The following is a 16,697-nucleotide window of genomic DNA, read 5'->3' as shown; positions in this document are numbered from 1 at the left end:
AAACAGTTAAATAGCTGTCCAATTAAATTCAATATTCTGCATATGTGTTTATATTAACTTTAGGCTCAAACACAAGATTGTTACTTGTTCAATTGTTGCTAATTCTACAAATAAATAAACATGTAAATAAATATTATTTTTATTTGCTTTTTTGCTACTTCTTTGCTAATTCTAGATCCAGAATTAAATATCAAAAACCGAAAGGCCAGACCAAAATATGATCAGAACAAAACAGGTGGTAAAATTTCCAACCAAATTTTGCAGAGCAAAAACAGATATACTAAACTGACACTCTGGTTCAGTGACATAGTATCTGCGAGTCTTTTGGTTTTCATTCAGGCGTTAGACTTTTAAGAGAAAATCTTAAAATTGTGTTGTCGTTATTTTCTTTTTTCAATTAGACTCAGTTCAAACAAGGTTATATATTATAAAACATCAAATGTGGCTTTTCTTTTAATTTCCTTTTGGTAGATTAGAAGACACAAAGAAGAATGTGTGTATGTGCCCTCTGCTGGCAAAGTTAAGATCATAGTCTCTTTCTAGAGACAATAGAAACAAAATCTTGGAAGCAGAACAGCATGTTATATTCAAAGACATTTTACAGAAGGAGCAAAATAGATGCGAATTAATTAAGTAAATGTCTTGAAAGGACTGCAGGCGAGTTTGGTATTGTGGTTTACAGCAAGGCTAAAGAAAGTTATTGGAAAATAATTATATTTTACCCTTCAAAATTTTATATTAATTTGTTGAAAAATAATGATAAACATCTAGTTTGGTTAATTCCATTAAGGTTCTAGGAGACAAAATAAAGCTAAATTACTTTATGAGATTAATTTGAGCTTTGTAAACCTCTGACAATAATTATAGTCCATTTGTCTATCAATCTTAAATACTAGATAAATCTGGTATTCCTAGAATTAATAGAATATTGATCTTTTTAACTGAAATGAACTGATCTAAGGTTTTCATCTTTTTAAAGTCTTAGATGATAATATAAAAGGTGAATTTGTACACCCTCATCAATTTGAAGAAGCAAGATTTAAAAAAATAAAGATACAGGAAATAAAATTAATCTACCCCAGAAATTTTGTAAAACATCAACAAATGATCCCCAAACTGAAAACACTCACAGAGAAAATAATTGGGTAATAGGGGTGTGATCAATGCATTAGTGTCAGCTCAGGAGAATGTGACAAATGGTGTCCTAGATGAGTTGATTTGGGGCCTGGTGTTGGTCCATCTTCTCATCAAGTGTCTGGATGATAAAATACAGAATAGATTCTTTAAGTCTGAAAGTGGCATTAAGAAGCTGAAGATTGATTTAGTCCCAACTTGGAAAATGGTGTTTGGGATGTAAAAAGTGTGTCCACCCAGGAGTTAATCCACCCAAAGTCCCTTATTTCGCAAATGAGGAAATTTAGGCCCAGAAAGATTAAGTAAGGTCAAAAATATTGGAAGAAATCACAGCTGAATAAAGAAATAATCAGATAGAGAATGCAGTTCAATAAAGACAATTGTGGAGCTGTACCTCGGGGAGGGAAAACACATAAAAATACCCCATATATCTGGCAGAAAAATGGTTTAGGGTGATAGTTCATAACAAGTTGACCATGAATCATTAATCTGAGAGTAGAGTATAAAAATTTACTTAAAAAAACCCCAAACCTAACAATATTAACAGATTGAAGGGAATCTGTTTTTTTTTTAGGGAAAATGTATAGCAAAAAAGGTAATAAATGTATACAGAGTCAGGGAATCTATCCCTTATGCTTCTATCAATTAGTTAAAAACTTTGATCAGTTACTTAGTCACTTTGACCTTCACTTTCTAAATATATAAAATAAATTGGTCAATTAGGTAAGCATCTCCTATTATTAACTTTTCCTGAACTGTGCAGTCACAGCTGGCACGTCCGGTACTTTCGCAGTAAACATCTTTGCCACAGGCATTTTCAATGCAAACATTTTGCAATGTAACTAATTGGCCATAAGGCAATTTTGTGGTAAGAGACAAAAAAAAATAACTGGTTGACAATTTCTTTTTCTTCCATAAAAGATAAAAAAAATAACTGGCTGACAGTTTGTTGATGTTGTTTTGTCAGTTCGGTTTCATTTCTCCACTGAGGAAGTTCTCGCATAGTTCCATTTGTATATGATATAAATCTTAGCTAGCCCTCATAATGGTCTATACCGTATGAGTAGACGTGGCAGCGGTGGTGATCTTAAAATGGTTACCATTTCTTCCAGTTAGCGTTGTTTTATTGATGGCTTTATGCAGCTGACAGATGACGATGATTTACCCTGAGAGTTGATTTTTTATTTTCAAACACAGTACATTGGAAAAGAAAAAGGCGACCAAGGCCCTCTTCTTTAAGGATGCGAGTTGAACCCACATTTCCCATAGAAGGAAGACAAGTGCTTAGGTAAGTCCACAAAAAAAGTAAGTTCTTTGTGCAGTATTGCCGTGAATCTACATACATACATTTTAAATGTATTCAAATATTTTGTATTTCGCAAAAGTCTTTTTAATTTTGTTATTCGTTTTTTCATGTTTCATTACGCCTTTTTTAATTAATGTCCCTCTTTTATTTTTTTGTGGTTTTATCTTTTACAGCAAAATTGCCTTACATCCAATTAGTTATGTGGCAAATGTATTTGCGGTGAAAACGCTTGTGGCAAACACGTCTGTGGCAAAGGTGCCTGCAGCGAGAGTACCTAGAACGGTGAGCTGGCACACCTACTGACAGTGGGTTTCCCCTGCATCTGAGGGGCACACACAATGATACATTATTTTTAACATAAAATTATATAACTTTATAAATTTGAAGAATAGTCACAAAACTAATGAGTTGGAAAGAAACTGGGGACTTTTAGAGAATTAGGGGTAAGGGAGAAGAAATAGAAAAGGAGAAATGTGGTGAAGTCATGTCATCACAGAGTTTTATAACTAGACTATCAAATACTCCAATTTTTTCATTTTAAATATGAAGAAATAGAGAATGGGAAATTTAAATGATGCGATTCAAGTTAAAGTTATCAAATGGCAGAGAGGAGGAACCCAGGTCTAAGTTATTCACATTGCCCTTCATAAAGGAACGGGCTCTTCTCCACTACTGTGGCTAGAATGATAGGATTGAAGAGCAGGGAACTTCATTTGAAAGCATTGTCTCTACCCTCTTTTAAGGGAGAAAAAAAACCCCACAACAACTTACTATCTAGCATTTATCAGTCTGGATAATCAAAGAAAATTGTTTGACAATCCATTTCTTACATTTCAATTAAATTTTCATTTTCACTTCACTTGCATATTTTCTTAATGGTGTTGGATATTTATCCTTGTTAGTTATAGCTGTAGCTAATTTTTGACCATTAGATGAAATTTTCTAAGAGAGTAATGGAGTCTACTTTACAGAAATATATTGAGTTTACTGTATAGCCGCATTAATAGTCAATGAGTCAGAATGTAGCAGACAGGAACACTGAAATTCATCAGTGTGTTTATTTTTTACTGGCCCAGCACGTTTAACAGACAGCCAACCTGTTAACGTTTCATGTTTCTGTTTCCTAAAAAAAATATTATCTGTCAAAAAGTAATGTTGAATGATTTTAACACATGTGGAAAATACATATATAATAAACAAAATCTCCAGAATAGAGGACCATGCCTTTCTTGATAAGTGAAAAATGATAAAGGACCACTTGCCTGGTGGAAGGGTAAGGTGGAAGGGAAGGGTAGTGCTGCAAGATGTGCAAGTGTCTTGAGATGAGGAAAGACAGCAAAGGACATGACACAGTTGGATCAGAAAAAGACCATGCAGATGGATTCTAAGTTCTGACGAATAGAACAAAACGCTGTCGAGCTGTGCAACGTATAAAGGGAACAGAAACTCAGGGGGTGACAGCTTCGTATTAGATGGCAAAAGCGTAAAAAACAAAATGACAGATACAACTATTGGTATTCACTTTCTTTGTGAAGATGTTGGAAAGGCTGAAAGCCAAATTTGAAACAATGTGTCAAGTCTATGAAGAGCAAAGGGTGCATATAACCCAGGCACAATCAGATTACACTTGCAGGCTATCCATACCATTTGCATTTAACCTTAAACCTTTATACCTCTAACCTTTATTTAGTGGTAAAATCTAAATAACACTGAGGTAAAAGGAAGTAATGGCTACTATGTGGGACTGAGAAACAAAAACCACAGTTGTAAGTCTTCCACTTAATATATACATGGCTGAAGTTTCTAGAATAGTGTAGGGCTTCCTCTTGGGACAATCATTTCTTAAGGAGGGATTTGTATGGGAGGACATACTCTGTAGCACTATACTTTCAGACAGCAGAAGCAGACGAATTTTACTGCCAGTGAAAATTTTGCTAATGGCTAACATGACAGGGCCTTTTCTAGTCTGCAATGTGAAGACAGTGTGACTGCTTTTAATCTCATTTCAAATATCCAAGAAGTGCTCTGGGGAACCACAGGTGACCAGTCACATCCAGAATATTATTGGCAGTTCCATGCTTTATTAAGATTAAGAATTATGTGTTTTGTTCCATTTTTTTCCATTGTCTAGGTTATTTTGGTTTCCTATGATATTCAGTGGTACAGAGTAGTTAGTTATCATAATACTCATTACTAGTGATTTTCATATTTCTAAAAAAATAAATTATAATGTTCAAGCAAGGTAAGCTTCTATAGTCAGAGGTAATTTTTAATTTTTTAAAATTAAATTAGTTTTACCAAGCAGCCATATGATATGGAAAAACTCATCCCCTTGTCTATTCAGGCAGATCTATTTTTATAATATCCTTCTTAGCAGATAAAGACCCAAGGTATTGGGGAACTTTAGAACAGATGTTCTGTAGATTTTGATCAACAGCACCAACTGTTTCTGAAAACATCCTATTTGCTCCTGCATTGTTCCCTAGAGTATCTCAGTGACAGTTTTCAAAAAGCAACTTGATCATACGCTCCCTCTAGTCCAGCTCTATCCCTGTCCATACATCCACCCTTGTGTCTCCTAACAGCTGAGCAATTCTCTACTCACATGTATAGAGCTGGGAGTGAGAGGATGGGCTCAGGACCATATAACTAACACTGGTGGCACAGTGACAGAGGTGCTCCCAAACTTTCAGCTCTTATTTGAGGCTCTATTTCCTGGAAATTCAAGAAAATCTTCACTCCTTTGAGAAGAAACCAAATAAAGTTCATATTGTAGTACACTCTCATCTATAATACTCTAATCAGGTATGTAATGAATTATAAAATTATAATTAACCCACTTGTCTTAGTCTGTTCAGGCTACTAAAACAAAAATAACATAGACTGGGTCACCTAAACAACAAACATCTATTTCTCATAGTTCCGGAAGCTGGGAAATCCAAAATCAGGCTGCTGGTAGATTCAGTGTCTGGGGAGGGCCCTCTTCCTAGTTCATCTTCTCCCTGTGTCCTCACATGGTGGAAGGGAGGCAAGATCTCTCTGAGGTCTCTTTTATAAGGACACTAATCCCATTCATGAAGACTCCATCTTCATGACCTAATCACCTCTCTAAGATCCCCCTTCCTAATATTATCACATTGTGGATTAGATTTCAATATATGAATTTTGGGGGAACACAAACATTCAGTCTATGGTGCCACTACTACTGTTTACTTCTGCTCGCAGCGTCTAGATTACTTCTTCCTGTCTGTTCTTGAGTCTTTCCTCTCCATATTTAATGGTTGGAGATATTCAACAAATAGAGTCTGATTCACCTATTTGGGTGACGTACTCATGTTTTGGCTTGATTTAAAATCTTACCAAGATCATAAAACAGTACAGTTGTGCCAATCCCTGAAATGAATTTTGGCTGCTTTTACCAGATGAAGAGAGAAAAGATGTTAGGAAGGCCTAAAAAACATAAATGTCTTCACCTTCAGCTTCCGGCTGTTAAATTTGAGTCAATCTACTCATTTTCTTCTTTATCTCTTGGATGGCTGAAAACCCTCCCTTCCCTAGCACACACTTCATTCTTTTCTGGTTGGCAAACCACAAATTTGTCATTTCCTCTCTGAATCAGAGGGACTTGGCCACAATCAAAGTTTTCTCTAAACGGAAAAGAATAAATATATTCCCAAGATAAACCTGGATAAAATATTCTCTCAAGATCAATATGCAACCTAGGAACTCATGATAGTTAAGTCAAATGAATACAAATTGTTGCTCTAAAGAGATATTAATCTGTAACAAGTACAGCAGTAACACGTTTCTATTGGCTAATGAAATTAATCTTCCATATAAGTGGTGTGTATTTTAAAGTAATGTGACTATTAAACATAAAGATGAGACAGATTAGAAATCTTTTGAGTTTCAATGATATCCTTAGAAAGACAGCAATAAGAATAAAATATATTTAAGTATATTTTAAACAGTGAGAACTGCATTTTCAGTAAGATAAGAGCAGAGTGCAAAAATTAATTTTTATTTTAAGGGACCCTGAAGAGAGAACTGGATGTCAGTTTACACACTGATCAGGGGCTATTCTAAAGGCTAGTGAAACAATACGTTTACGAAACATATTATCAGATATAGGTTAATACTACTCTGTGCAGTTGCCAGACAGTTCATCCCAAAGACATTTGAAATCCTCTCAGAAAGCTGAGAAAAAGTGATTATTTCCTTTTAAATGGAAGCTATTATTAATGTGCTAACAATTAGTGATATGGTTAGAAGCTATAATTCTAATCATAAATGGAGCAATATAGGTTGTATTTAGATAGTTAAGAGTAGTATACTAAAATAGAAGGAATGATTTTTTTAAACTTTTGTTTCCAAAACAAATAATTATTTCTACTCTCATTTAATGTCAGTAAAAATCTTAGTTTGTTCGTAATAATTTGTGTATGAAATGTAGCTCCAAAAGGAATCACATTTCATTTTAGGGCTGAAAATAATTCATAAACAATCTATTATTTTCAGATAAAAATATTAAACAAGAAAAATACTGTAATTATGAAAGAATAATCTGCAATCCATTTTGAACAAATTTGAATGCTGGTTATGAAAATATTTCCAACTGTAAGAGAAATTTAAAATACCAAATTTAAATTATTTCAAACAAAAACTATTGCTACAAAATGCAACGTGCAGGATTATTGCAGGATTCATAAAGAGAATGGAATCCCACCTTTGAGTTACCTCATACTGAGGATATTAAAAATATAAAATGATTACAGGTGCATTTGAACTCATTTTCATTCCTCATAAATTGATGTAAAGAATGTGTTTATAAAGCGTTAGGAGCTGTGGACTCACTCCGCCAAAGAATGTCCACCAGGGTCATGAGCTTGGAGTGTTCACCAGGCCAGTAGTAATGCATACAGAAATCTGGCTGACTGGAGAATCTTAGGAAAACCATTCGACTTTGCTGGTCTTATATCCCTCACTGGTAGAACACTGGGTTTTCTAAAAGTCTCTTTTAGCTGAGATCTATGAGAGGGAGATGATTGGAGCGTGTAATGGCTAGTGAAAATCGGGGTCACTGTAAATCACAAGTGGAGGATGAACAAACTTTGACAAAATTTTCTTTTCAAGTGTGTATTAGTTTGCTAGGGCTGCTGTAAAAAATACCATAGAATAGGTGGCTTAAACAAGGAACTTAACCCTGGTGACCCTCAAATTACATTCTATATGAAAGGAGAAATGCTTGCTACCTGACAGGTTTTCTGTAAATATTGAATTAGAAAATGTATGTCAAGCACCTGGGAGTCAACAAATAGAAGCTATTCTTAGTAGCATGTTTCTCTGAAGAATAACTTTCAAAAAAAAAAGCTGTTTTACAAGGTTTGATTTGCCTTTTGGCTTTTTTTCAAAATGCCACTCATGTATGTTGCAATATTAAATGTCTTTTTGCTACTACTCTAAGTGAGAGAGTCTACTGTAATTGTCACCTTCAAGGAGCACACCATTTATGGTAGACTCTTGCAGCAATGCCGCCCGATTTGTCCCTGCCTTCCCACATGCACACCCTCGTGTAGACCCCTCCCATGCAGATTCTGGGCTTGACCATATGACGTGCTCTGGTCAATAAAATAGCAGATATGACTTAAGCAGAGGCTTGAAAAGCAGTTGCACTGTGAGACATGCCCTCCTTGCTGCTCCTGGGATCACTGTGACTGCCCCGGGTAAAGAAGTCCAGGCTAGCCTCCTGGAGGACGAAGGACCACATAGAGCTGAGATGAGCTACTTTGGCTGCAGCCCCCAAGGCCAAGCCTGCTGCCAGGGCCAGCTGTGTTCCTGAGGTTGTCCTGGACCAAACAGCCCCAGCCGAGCACCACCTGACCACAGAGATCACCCAAGCTGATTCAGACCAGACCTGCCCAGTGGATCCACAGAATCATGAGAAAAAATAAAGGCTTGTTCCTTTAGGCCACTAAGTTTTTGAGTAGTTTATTATGCAGCAAAATCTAATTGACATTTCATTGTATCTCCAGTCCCTAGCAAGATACCTGGAACATAGCAGATGGTTAATAAATACTTCAAGAAGTCTGGAATCTTTATTTAATGGCCATATAATACTATGTGGTTGGGTTAATTCCTAAAAATAAACGTTTTTAATAAGAAACAACTTTTCTTCAGTAGTTACTATAACATGACTTATCTGATATAATTATTTTCTGCCTTGGTAACACTGTGACAAATATTATTTTCTTAAACTTGTCTGTGATTTATAAGCCATAAAGACAAAATGTTACTTTGGTTCAGTGTTAATTTTGAAATTTTAGTTTGCATGAGCTAATTACTAATTATGAATACCAGGAAAAATATTTTTGTATACATATTCACTTTAAAAAATATATGTATATATGTATATGTGTGTATATACATATATGTGTGTGTATGTATATATATATATATATGCAAGAGGTTAAATTTTACATTGTGAGGATTAAATAAAATTATGTTATATGGTTTGGAGAGTAGTCGCAGTTAAGACAAAAAGTTGGTTGAAAGCAGACTGTGGAGAGATTTGAGTATACCTTGAAGGCTGACATCTCACTCAGAATAAATACTGCAGTACTTCCTCTGACTTAACAAGGACCTACATATCCAGTTACGTGTTACTCTGACTTCATTTGTAACTACTCTCCTTCTTATTCTCTCCTCTACACCTCTGAATGGTCTTCTTTTTGTTTTTCAAACTTGCCAAACATTCTCACCACAGGGCCTAGGCACTTGCTAATTTCAATGCCTGAATAGTATTCCCACCTTCATATACTATTGTCATAAGGCTAGCTCACTCACTCCCTTCAGAGCAAACAGCTCAAAAACCCCTTTCTCAACGAGGACTTCCCTGGTTGACCTATTTAATTTCTCAATTGCCCTGCAGCATTTCACATACCACTTCTCTGATTTCTCTTTTCTCCTTAGCACCCGTCACTATCTCACATACTATATATTTTACTTATCTTCTTTATTGTCTACCTCCCCACACTAGAATAAACCAAATAAGGGTAGGAATTTTTATCTGTTTTGTTTACTACTTTATCCTCAGCACTTAGAACAGTAAAAGCCCACTAATATTTGTTGAGTAAATGAAAGACAGGGGTTCTTATTCCTATATATTTCAGAATATCTGTGAATTAGCTGGACATTTTATAGAACTTTGGTGTAAATGTAAATGTAATTGCAGTTTTATTAGGAGAGGGTCCGTACCTTTCAGCAAATTAACAGATTCTCTTGGTGCGGGAACCCAAAATGCTACAAATAATTGATCTAAAGAATTTGAAATATTTTTTTTTTGAAATGGAGAGTTGAGAGTTATTGAAGCTTTTGAGAAGGGTAGTGGCGGGAGTAGAATGGTACTAAAGGGAGATTAATCAGGCAGAATGATGGATTCAAGTCAGGAGAGATTAAAGGCAAAGAGACCAGTCAGGAGGTTATTGTAGTAAGTAAGACAAGAATTAATGAGGTCCTGAACTGGAAGCACGGTTATAGGAATGAAAACAAGCGTTGAATCTCATTATGTGCAAATACTGTCAGTACTGCTACTATGTTACAGCATGACAGCATCGCTGCAACGGAAATCAAGTAACGTATTAATAAAAGCAGATTCTTATTTTAAACTAAACAAAACGTCAAATAGTGGGATGTCGTGGCTGAGGTAACCTCACTGCATTAAAGAGAGAAAGCTTTCACCACAATGCTCCAACCATTTCCACCTTAATCCAAAGGTCATCTTTTCTCTCTGCCTACCAACGCCACCATGAGTACATTTGGTTATGAGAAAGATGATGGGGCATTATTTGTTGAGTACCATTAGAGATACTGGAATAAGACAAAATAGCACATTATTTACCAGTTTCACACTTCTGATTTGATTAGCCATGAATATATTTGAATATTTTCATTTTCAGCTAGAAACCTAGGCTAACATTATTTGAAAAATATGTTAATGGAAATTATTTGAAATGCTTCACCGAAGTGTTTCCTGCAGCAGAGAGGAATAAACATGTAACCTTGAGAATTGACCTCTCACATTAAGTTAATTCCAAGTCTTATGTTATACGTACATTTTATGTTCTCATCGATAACTTATCTGTGTAACTTGGATAGAAAATAATAACATTATTAATCTGTTAAATTCTCATGGAAAAATTCCTTAAGAATATTGATGCTGTCTTTATAAAACCCCAGCACCATGCTGCGTACCCAATTTTTGGGGAAAAAAATGGCCTTGATAAGAATTATTTTCATTTTCTCAAATTGTTGTAAACAATTCACAACAAGGTGAATCAGGAGCTAATAGAGTTAATAACTAGAAATTAAATAATAGAAATGCTAGCTGCTATTATCTGAGAAATTCTTAGTATAGCAATGCAATTGAGCAATTGGGAAGTAGATGCTCTTCATACTTGGGTTCTCTGGACGTTGTTATGATTTTGACGCCCTCTTATGGCTCTGTTCCTGCAGGATCATGTCAGGTGCCCTTTCTCATTCTTCAGCAAGTCCTAGATTCCTTTGAACTTACCTATCCAGGTGCTATATTTCTTCAATGTCTGCTATTTGATAGGTAACTGATCCAATGCATATATCCCTCGTACTACGTTCAGGGATGTTCTTCAAAAGGAAATCCTTATCCCTAAATACCTCTAATTCGTGGCTCTTCTCCACTCTCATTGGCATTTCTCTATCACAACCAGCTCTTTGTTTCAATGTTCTAACTGCCTTCTCAGCCCTCAGTATTCAAATTTATTTTCCATGTTGCTGGAAATCTGATCACACTATTCGCTTACTTAAAATCTATAAGCAGTTTCTCAAAACTATAAGATATAATTTAAATTATTTATGTAATCACGCATACCCCTCCATGTTCTGCCTTCTACTCTTGTCTCATCTCCCATTACTTTCACAGGTTGTGCTTTTTCATTCTTTTTTTCTGAAACACGATGCTTCTCTCTCTACCTGCTAAATGCACTCATTCCTCAAGTCTTAGTTTCACTGACTCACTTCTCTGATCTAGGCAGATTCATTCTTTTCCATTTCTCAGTACTTTGTATATTTCTACTAAAGCATGATCTCATCATGTAGTAAGGGTTGGATGATTCCTTAGTCATCTTTCATCTCCAGTGCCCAGCATAGTGATTGGTGCATAATTTGTTTTTGCAGAGATAATACTTTTAATCAAATAATGATTCTAATGGTGGAAATTCCTGGTTACATAAGTGAGAAGAGAAAAAAGTGTTTTTCAAACTGTGCCACTTAGTTTAAGGAAAGTTTAGTCACTGCTCTTCAATGGCTACATTTGGGAAACCTCAGTCTGCCTTTGACCGACTCATTTTCTGATTCTGGCTCCCATCATGAGGCCATGTGGACATCTAGGAATGAAAGAGGATAGAAGAAAAAGTTTTCAGGAATGAATCAAGGCAACTGCTGCTTGGCTTCTATGACCTCATGCATAATGGCTTCTGGAACTACAGGCAGCTGGGCAGGAAAAGCACTGGCTCTCAAAGGAGACAAACAAACGCCAATCATCTTAATCCTTGCTGTGACTATGCAGGTGAAAAAATAAAACAGCTACGACAACGACCACAAAAATCCAGCCTCTCAACAAAGAAGAGCAATCGCTTCCTCTTTACCCAGGAAATTTCAGCAGCCATGACAGCTGCCTTTTTCCAGCTATCACTTTTCCTGAACAAAAATATTGGACATCCCAGGAACACTTGGCTGCCTGACAAGAGAGACATCTAATCTCACTGTCTACTCAAGCTAACCATCTGGAAACAGAACCTGCTCGTGAAGATGAGCCACCTTGTGTGTATGACATCCAGACAGACTGGCACAGTGGCCCTGGCCCCAAACCAGGGTCCCTGTGTCCTAAACCTGGAAGCATATAGTAGGTCCAACTGCTAAAGTTGCAGAAAGTGCTCTAAGTGTCTCGAATGGACCCCTAAGACCCATGAACTAATATCAGACTGAACTTCATTTGTTACAGGGTCAAGTTTCATTAAAGAATGAAACAGTGATTGTTATTTTAAAATATGACATTCAAATATTAATGAGTATATAAATTATAGATGCTCCTACATGTTTAAACACATTTCCTATATTTTTACATAAAACCAAACTTAAAATGTATTATCCACAATGCATGTACTTTAAAAAAATTCCGCATAGTCAGTTCTCTTTTTTATTACTATTTTTATCTATAGTAAAGAGAAACACCCATAATATGACCACTATTTCCATATCTTACAGTAGAGAAGCAATAAAGCCATTTCAATAACAGTTCTACTGAAAACTCTATTACGTTGTCTTTCCCTCCTCAAAATCTCATGAAAATTTGAGGGGAAATGTGAAAAAACAAAGTATGTACTAGATTCAGTGATTCCCACTCTTGTTTCCCTTCTGATAGTCCAACTGGCAACATCTAAATCATGCTTCATGCAATTTGAAAAAAATAAAAGAGACACTAATGTAATTCGTATACATAAACATAACAGTATATTATTTGATCTTTAAATTTCGCTTAGCATGTATTTTATTATGCTATCATCTACGTATAAGTTTAAAAAATGGGTCTGTGTAGTTCTAAGAAATAGATTCTAGAATAGAATCAGCAGTTAAGGAATCTGTTTATCTAAAAATGATCCAGCTCTACTCTACTAGGAAGGGAAAGATCCATTTTTGACTCTTGTCCTCAACAGTTTATATAATCTTGCTTTTTTCTGAGAGTACTCTGTATTTTTAAAAGCTTGGTACCATATTACAAAATTACATGGTAACCATATTTCCATTCCATAAGCTATTCCATGGTTTAGCATCTATACATAAGAAAAGCAACACTTTTCTTTTTTTTTAATCTTCAATTTTTTTTAATTGAAGAAATTCAAAATACAATAGTAATAATTGAATATAAGTTTTTTTAGTATAGGCCTACTAATAACAATGGAATTCTATTTGGGGGGGTGAGGGTGGGGTGTGGAGGATAACATTTCCCTTAATTGTGGCTCGAAGTTAGTGTTCCCTATCATTAAAATTGATTGCAAGGTTCATCTGTTGATGCAAATCTACAGTGAGATTTTTACCCACTTCATTTTTCTTTTTTTTTGTGAGGAAGATCAGCCCTGAGCTAACATCTATGGCCAATCCTCCTCTTTTTTTCCCCCTTTTCTCCCCAAAGCCCCAGTAGATAGTTGTACGTCATAGTTGCAAATCCCTCTAGTTGCTGTATGTGGAACGCCACCTCAGCATGGCCAGACAAGCGGTGCGTCAGTGCGCGCCCGGGATCCGAACCTGGGCCGCCAGTAGCGGAGCACGCGCACTCAACCGCTAAGCCACAGGGCCAGCCCCCACTTCATTTTTGAAGTGTTTTTTTCACACAGATGAATACTGCCAAATCTGATATCAACCCATGAGCATATGATTTCAATTGATCATATTCATCACCAGAAGGCATTTATAGAATTCTATTCAATTCTTCTCTTGATATTTGCCTTTTAGCTGGTCATTTACATTGCAGATTAATCATTTCCGATTGACCATTAGATGGAAGCTCCTGAATTGCACAGTCAAATGGATTTTGAAATAATGGAAATTTTCTTTGCATTTGCATCAAGGTCTGAACAAACATGCTGGAACTGTAGTTTGAGCTTGAAAAATATATCTGCTGCACGTTTGTGTGGGAAAGGAGATCTTGATTCTTATTTAACTTTAAGCAACACTTTTCTTGATAAAAAAAGAAGAGAGGGAGGGAGGGAGGAGGGAGAAGGAAAGAAGGAAGGAGGGTAAGATAGAAGAAAGGAAGGAAAGATGGAAAGAAATCTAACTCAAACTGAAGAAGATTTTTGCCATTGTGTTCCAATGCCAAAACCACGCTATCTTGAGCACGCCACAGCAGAAGTATATTGTTGGGACATATAGTGCTGGCATTTGTGGTTTCTGTTGGCACTAACGGCGTCAGCAGCAGCAGGAAGCAGTGGTGATAGAGGTGATAGCAGAGGTGGTGGGGGTAGGGGTGGGGGGTTGCTGGTGGAACTGACGAGGAAGCTTCATGTGGATTACTTGGCAGTGGTGGTCTCAGAATAGAGGACTTACACAAGAGCATACATGAGAGACTTCTTCGAGACTCTCCCTAGTACGCGGAAAAGTCTTTGCAAATTAAGATACTATGCTAAGTTTTCCAAGAAATAGTTTTGCTTGCTCTGAACGTGGCACCATTTTTATACCTGGACCAGAGTAAGAAGGTCCAGAAGAAGAAGAAATGGAAGTCACATGTATGAAACATTTCTTTTTCTCTAAAGAAAATTAGGCTGATAAAAATGAGACATAATTCTAAAAGTGATTCCTTGGAAAAATATTTACATTCAGGGAGGCCAAAAAGTCTAAAGCTGAAAGAACTGATGTCTAATTTTGAGATCTCATTCATTAGCAATCAATATAAGATATGTGAGCAGTACAAAGACTCTTCGAGTACTCCTAAAATCACAGTCTAAGTTTTTCTCTGCCCTAGCTCTTATGAAATATAATAGTCACACGAAATCTCCTAGAATGGCATTGCCTTTCCAATTGATGGTTTATTGTAGATATTTTTCTCACAGAACATGTATTCATTCTTCTCCTTCTTTAAAAGTTTATATAATAATTATAAGTTTATCCAAGGAAAATAAAATCCTTTCTTGAGAGATATTATGGCCACTGCTTAGAACTAAACTTCACTCTTAAAAGGGAGAAAGGACTGATAAGAGCAGTTGGAAACATTTTACCTTCCGCTTACTCATTTCAACTCAGGTGAGTTTTATAGTAACTAAAAGCAATTTCATTTGAACTTCTCAGTGACCTTTACAAGATTAGGTATTGGCAGTTTAAGGTTACCTCCTAGAGGACCTGGCCATATTTCAAAAACACCAACATAATTGGCACTCCTTCCAATAACCTTTTCAGAGTCACAAGGTTAAGTGGAAACAGAGACCAAACCAAACCTTCACAATGGTCTTTCTTGGACAAGATTCAAGTATTTTTTTTTTTTATGTTTTTTTATTTTGTAGTTGTTCTTCATAACAAGGAGTTTTGGCCATAATTCTGTCACTCTAGAACCTGTTATAAATATGGAGATAGAAGCACAGTCAATCGAGCATTACATTTATTTGCTGTACAATTTACATTCACTGCAAGAGACACACACACAGAAAAATAGTAATCAAAATCTAAACACAAAAATGCCCATTTATTAAGATTCTTCATGGTCAAAATATTACGAATGATATAGCTAAGTGCTGAATGTGAGAAACAATCAGGGGAGCTTTTTTCTTTTTTCTTTTTCTGTGCTGGTAAATTGTACAAATGGTATGAAAGTCATAAGGCTGACAGTGTATCATTCTGTTCCTCCATGATTTGGTAATTAGTGGAATATACCACAGTAAATTAATTAGAGTTATTTTTTTTAATCCTAGGCTTAGGGAGAGTTGAATTGCTCCTGCTTCTGGCCCAATGTGTTTGCCATCTGGACTGCCACTGACTGCTGGAAGTGCCCCCTTCCTCCCAAAGAAAAAATAAAAGATGAAAGACTTTTGAACACTACCTTATGCCTGTTTAAACAGCAGTTTCTGACTATACATAGTAGCTCCCTCCACCCGTCCCCCTCATTCCCTTCATTTCCCTCCCTCCAACTATCCTGACAAGCAGAGAGAAAGAAGGAAATCGTACATGTACCACATTCCCATTATGATCCCCCAGTGAGGTGCCGTTAAATAGGACCCTTTCTGAGTGGGTCTAATTGGCCAATATATGGTGCTTTCTATTGATGCTTTTTAGTTACTACAGAGCTTGATATACTTACATGTATATAATTCATCACATCAAGGTCACTTTCTTCACCCTTATTGTTCTGCCGTTTAAATTGTTATTCTATGTGAATTTCCATGTAATTAACTGGTTTGGTCGCAATTTCAAGCACTTCAGCAAGACAAAGGGAAAACTGAAAAAAGCCACATTTGTGAATTGGTTTATATTCAGCAGCCTTACTTGTCGTTTCCCTAGACCACCAGATGTCAGCCTAAATTGAAGAATGGAAAAGAAACCGTGTATCATAATGTTAGTGTCTCGTGTGCCAGATGGAGTTTTATACAACCCTGCAGGAAGAGGTAGCCAGCAGTAGTTAAAATTCAGTGTTAGAAATAGCACAAGTGACACGGCATGCACTGTAGCATTTTTTGATTAT

Source organism: Diceros bicornis, chromosome 8 (assembly GCF_020826845.1).
Source record: "Diceros bicornis minor isolate mBicDic1 chromosome 8, mDicBic1.mat.cur, whole genome shotgun sequence".
NCBI classification, from domain to species: domain Eukaryota; kingdom Metazoa; phylum Chordata; class Mammalia; order Perissodactyla; family Rhinocerotidae; genus Diceros; species Diceros bicornis.
This window is presented reverse-complemented; position numbering follows the sequence as displayed.